This window comes from Electrona antarctica (genome assembly GCF_951216825.1).
Source record: "Electrona antarctica genome assembly, chromosome: 3".
NCBI lineage: Eukaryota > Metazoa > Chordata > Actinopteri > Myctophiformes > Myctophidae > Electrona > Electrona antarctica.
The window spans coordinates 29,331,581-29,337,580 of NC_136808.1; the positions used below are offsets into that span (position 1 = coordinate 29,331,581).

The following is a 6,000-nucleotide window of genomic DNA, read 5'->3' on the forward strand; positions in this document are numbered from 1 at the left end:
AAGAGACGTCATTGGTATCAGGAATTTGGGTGCTCTGTTCAGCACTGGGATATATAGTGGAATATCCTCCGCAAAGGTAGAGAAAGTAGGCCAATGGATATGGTGGCATTTTGGGTTAAGTTACTTTCGCTGGAATTTCCTTGGCCGTCATCCATCCCCTCCCAAGGGTATGCCATTGTGCTTTCAGAGCATGCACGCACACACACACACACACACACACACGCACACGCACACGCACACGCACACACACACACACACACACACACACACACACACACACACACACACACACACACACACACACACACTCTTAATGCAATTTACAGAGAGCAGTCCCCTATTAGGCTCTGATCTTATCACATTAGCAAAGCCAGGAGGTTTTCCACAACACGTGACCTTGGGTGGGAGGAGGGATTTCAGGGACCCAGGGGTTTTCTTTCCTTGGACTTGGTCTTGGAAAGCAAGTGCTCGTCGGTATACAGTATGAACACATCCGTGACGCCCTGCCATCTGCCTCCTGCTGCTGAGGGTGAATTGTGTTCCGTTGAAGGTTGGTTTCCAACCAGCAAACCTACAGACAGTGGTGAAAATGTGGACTGTCAGATCAATATATCCTCTGTTGCTTTACAAATGTGATTTAAGGCTGGAATGTGGGACACGCTAGACCCAGAGCTCGGTTCCCAGTGACACACAGAGCCCCTGTCATTGGCTTGCTTCACTTATGGAACAATGACATTGAGCGCTCACTGTGACGGCATCCAATTCTCCCAGGATGACTGGCGAAAAGTTTGGTCTGGAACATGGCAACGCGCAGATGACACAGTCAATGCAGCCAGCAGTTAGGGTGGGATGGTTGAGGCTGAGTCAGCTGAGGAGCACTTTTGTTCGCTAATGCCCCGATGACTTTCACTATCAGCGTCTGTTCCAGCCCACTGCAAGCCTCGCTAGATAGATAACCAAACCCTTAATCTTAGCTCAGTGCATCAGTATGTGTGTGTGTGTGTGTGTGTGTGTGTGTGTGTGTGTGTGTGTGTGTGTGTGTGTGTGTGTGTGTGTGTGTGTGTGTGTGTGTGTGTGTGTGTGTGTGTGTGTGTGTGTGTGTGTGTGTGTGTGTGCACTCTGCTTGTTAGCCTGATGGAGAAAGAGACCATTGCTGACAGGCCTTTTGTCTTCAGGGAAGGTCCCACCCAGATACTGGACCCATAGCACATGCATGCACCCCCGCCTCTCTCTGCACATGTGCGCAGACACACACACACGCACACGTACACGCACGGACACGCACGGACGGACACACATACATATACTGTAGATCGTCGCTATCGGGCATAAATATTGTATCTCCATATTTCATGTTGTAATGATTTAGTTTTTTACATAATGCTTTATTTTATACTTCAACGTTACGTATGACAGTGTCATAAAAGTATTGAAAATTCACAATGCAACGCGACGCCTATCTGCAAACTCATTCGAAAGATGTTAACACCCCGAACGCCCGGGGTTATTTAATCCATTAAATCATAGCACCCAGCGATTTATTTAACCAATGACAGGTATTAACAACAAGAGCTTGTGACTAAATAATAACTACATTGGATCCATTTGAAACCGGGTTCTTTTATCCATTTCCTGTAAACTAACGGTTTTGGACACAAGGAAACAAGGTTTCTTTCTGACAGCGATGATATATTTCATTTCATGATCTTTGGAGTAGATCCAGAACCTGCTCTGACCCACTTCCTGACAGGCTTCCTTGGCTTTCACACGGAGATCAGAATTGTGTGCATTCATTTCTGGGCTCCACAGAGCCTGCGTCCCGACCCTCACAGTAGGGAATCCATTGCTGGACACAGCACACGTAACCCAACGCAACATACATTCTATCCTAGAGTGAGAACATCCTTACTTACTTCCTGAGACGAGTGATGTGCTGACATGTGTTTCCCACAGCACGGCCCAAACAAACCAAAACAACATTTTTATGTATCTCTGTCTGTTTTGAGCTCATCTCTGGCGAGCTTCTGCGTAGGGGATTTGGAGACTGACTTCGGCCCTGTGTGTGTGTGTGTGTGTGTGTGTGTGTGTGTGTGTGTGTGTGTGTGTGTGTGTGTGTGGCACATGCGCATACTGTACGTGCACATGCGCAAATTACGCATCGGTGCACACGACTGTCCCTTTGTGTGTGTTAACACGCACGATTGTTCCCAGATGTACAAGACATGGGTGGATCCCTATGTTGTATTGCTCATGGAGATACAGACAGACAGACAGACAGACAGACAGACAGACAGACAGACAGACAGACAGACAGACAGACAGACAGACAGACAGACAGACAGACAGACAGACAGACAGACAGACAGACAGACAGACAGACAGACAGACAGACAGACAGACAGACAGACAGACAGGTGGCCTGCTTCCATCCAGCTTGATTTCGTGCTCTAATCTATATCTTCGTTAAGTCTCCTCCTCCAGTGGAAGCCTTAATAAGCAGGTATTATGTCAGATGGATTATGCGCGGCAGCTAGACAATCATAACACATACAGTACTGTAGACCTTAAAGGGGAAACCTCGGTTCTCTATTTATACTGTACTTAATTTATATGGGGGCGCCATGTAAAAACTTTCCATAGCCCCAGTAATTGGCTTCCACAGACCATACAGTCTTTGCTATGATCCTTTGTTGTTCCATGTTGAAACACAAGGTAGGCAGACGCTATAGCTGTTGATGGCTTGTTTGCTGATCAGAGGACAACCTACGTTGTTCGAGGCTCCGTCATCCCTCCTGAGATGACTTTGAAATGAATCCTCCAAAGGACTGTGTCCCAAACAGTGGGTCGGGACCCATTTTTTTGGGTCCCTTTATTTTTTTGGTGTCCTACTTTTTGTTTTGAATTCATGATATTTCATGAATTCAAAACAAATGCAATGATTCTTTTCAGTAATTTCATGGTTGGTCCTTCTGCTTGATCTTCTTCCTCGGGAGTTCTCCATCACAGTTTATGATGGCATAAATACTGGTGTAGTTTTGACAACCAACCATGCCATCATCCCTTGCAAGTTGCAACAACAACAACGGGGGGGAAAAAAATACCAGATCTATTAACTTCTGGGACAGCTTCATAGTGTCACAGCTGCTATCTAGTGGACGAGTAGATGCTTGCACATTACAGTGATTTATAATCCGACGCAAGAAAACGCAAGCAACGCAAGGACTATGTATACAAAATAACCTTGCGTAGGGCATAAGTGGCTCATGTATCTATACTGTATGTAACGCCGCCATTGTACAAATGTACCCTTTTACATTTGTGCAGTCTCAGGCCCTGTCCACACACATACATGGGTGTTTCTATTGTGAACAGAGCTTTTTATATGCGTTTCATAAACACACACAAACAGTGTTTTAGGCCCCTGCAAACTGACCGTCGTAAACAACGACGAGGTAAAGTGAGTTTTTAGCTGCCACGTCATATATGCACCAAAGTTTTTGGCTTGTGATGTCTGAGACAGTCAAGAGTATTCATGCTATTTCTTGTCTTTACATGAGACATTTTGTCCGTGGACTGGTAGTAGACTGTATAGTAAGCAGGCTATGTTAAGGACAGGTCAGATATGTCACAAGCACTGGGAGGCAAACTGGAAGGTTTTCCTTTGAACGTTTAATGGAATCATTGAGAAACAATCTCTAAATGATTGCAAACTTTGTCAAATAATCAGTTCTGGTAAATAAAAGAATACCTTTGGTAGTATCACATATCTGATCTCTTGCGTGAACACTATAAAGGTTTAATGAGGTATCTGAAGAACACAGAGTAAGCTGGGCAATGTGGGCGCGACTGACAGGTGTTGACAGCCTCACGATGACGGCCATGTTTTTGCAATTTCATGTGAACGGAGATTGTTTTGAGAAAAATAAAGGGAAGCTCCGCACACTCAGATCTGTGCACAATCAAAGTATTTATTGCAAGCTTTCGATCTACTGACGAAGAAGGTCAGTAGACCGAAAGCTTGCAATAAATACTTTGATTGTGCACAGATCTGAGTGTGCGGAGCTTCCCTTTATTTTTCTCATTATCCCTTTGTGACTCCAGCACCTCACTTAAGTTTTTTCAGCAGATGAGCGGTGGTTCTTTTAACAGAGATAGTTTTAAAATAACCCTTGTAATTGTGGACTTAGGCCTTAGGTTAAATGAACACTGAGGATTGTAAGAGGGAGTGAGAGAGTGAGACAGAGGAAGCAGAAAGAGAGAAATGCAGGGAGAGAGAGAGATGACCCAGTTGTGTTTCACACAGCGCCGTGCCAGAGACACAGACTCGTGGAGGCTGAGCCGCACGTGACGGCCGGGCCGGGGCCGGCCACCGGTCCACACGGGAAACGCACAATGTCTCGTTTGTTTTAAACGAGCGTAATGTTGGAACGGGGCTCCCTCTTTCCTCTCGCTGTCTGTTGTCTGCAGTGAAATGTGGAAATGATTTTTGCCTTTGGACCATGGCCAGATTCTGTTGGGAGAGATGAGTCTCTCTTTCTCTCTCTCTCTCTCTCTCTCTCTCTCTCTCTCTCTCCCCCCTCTGCATCTTGATGTACCAGGCGGTCAGTCTCTCTGTCTTTATCTTGATTGGGGTCTGATTCTATTCCATCTGAAGAGGGAGTTTTCAATAAAGAAGGAGTGATATATGGAGGAGGGTCGACACAGAAGATAAATAAAGAATACAGGGGTAAAAGTATGCAGGTTTTAGGACAGATGGGTGAAAGGGAGGAGTGGTGAAAAGTGTTGGGAGAGGTACCTTTTACAGAATTTACAGTAGGGCTGGGTATTCAGCCTGTGGGTCCAGACTGGTGTGTAAATCACCTGCTGTGTTCCATAGACACACCCTGTCCGTCAGCCTGGACGGGTCTTTGGAATGATGACCTATTCCCCAGATTGTGCATAACTGGAATTTTGACGAGAAGGAATTCCTAAGGTAGTAACACAAGGGCAGTGGTTCTGGTTCCCAACCCTTTTCTGGACCAGGGCCCACTTTGAAAAAGCGTTTGTGTCCCTCCCATCTGACCACTTAACACGGCAGGCGATGCATCAATCTGGGAACCCATTGGCCCTAAAAAAAAGTCAAGTCACCTTTATTTACATTAAAAACTACAGTTGACCCAAAGTGCTTTCCATTTAAAAATGACATCACAAAGAGCTCATAAAATACAACACAGTAAAACGAAACATTAAAGCAATACTTCATACAGTACAACAACATCAAAAGGAACATAAGAGCAGTACAATTTACACAGAGGTTAAAAACATTCAATGCCTAGAGAAGGCCATACGTTTAAATAGTCTGAACTGGAACTGGATGTCACAGGTGTAAATTTGGGCACGTAGTCGTGGTGGTGATTGTCTTTTTTTGGGGGGGGGGGGGCAGTTCCAGCACAGTATGGACCCCCCTGTCGGTAGCAGAGTGGCAGCTCCCCAGCCAATGTAAAGGGCTGCTTCTAACTCCCACCTCTGGACTTCAATCAGCATTGAATTTGTGATGATGGCGGACCAGGAGACTGTGATAAGACAGAGAACCCCCGAGATGATGAACATAACTCCAGCCACAATGCATGCCTTGGCCTTGGGCAGCTTTTTAGTTAGTGCATTGCCCTCCAGCAATCAGCATTTTCTCAGTACAGTCGACAATCGACATGACAACAGCAAAGACACCAGTTAAGATAGAATGGATGATCATGGCACGAGCCACTTGGAAATCCTGAGGCAGGACCAGCATGGCGTCGTAGGCTTTACATTGCATCTGATCTGGCCTGTACTCTGCTACACAACGCAATTCATCCACATGCCCTCCCAGATGGTTTGGGATGTCACAATGTTGCCGCCAACAAAAGTTGTGACCTTTCCACATGGCACACCATATAGACGACCATTAACACAATCAGCCTGTAAAGCCCCCCCCCCCCCCCCCCCTTCTGTTCCGGAAAAAAACTGAGAGATTTCTTTTGC

The 6,000-nt window shown here is 45.8% G+C and overlaps 1 protein-coding gene and 1 pseudogene across 2 annotated transcripts in view; one reads left to right on the top strand and one right to left on the bottom strand.

Moving 5' to 3' along the window:
• fbn1 (fibrillin 1) overlaps nt 1–6,000 on the top strand; it is an 88,789-nt gene that overhangs the window by 10,350 nt on the left and 72,439 nt on the right. The window lies entirely within an intron of this gene.
• Nucleotides 5,295–6,000, bottom strand: part of LOC306920569 (claudin-4-like) — a 1,677-nt pseudogene continuing 971 nt past the window's right edge. The window contains exon 2 of the transcript in view: nt 5,295–5,892. The product of the transcript in view is annotated as a claudin-4-like (transcript). The remainder of the gene's footprint in view (nt 5,893–6,000) is intronic.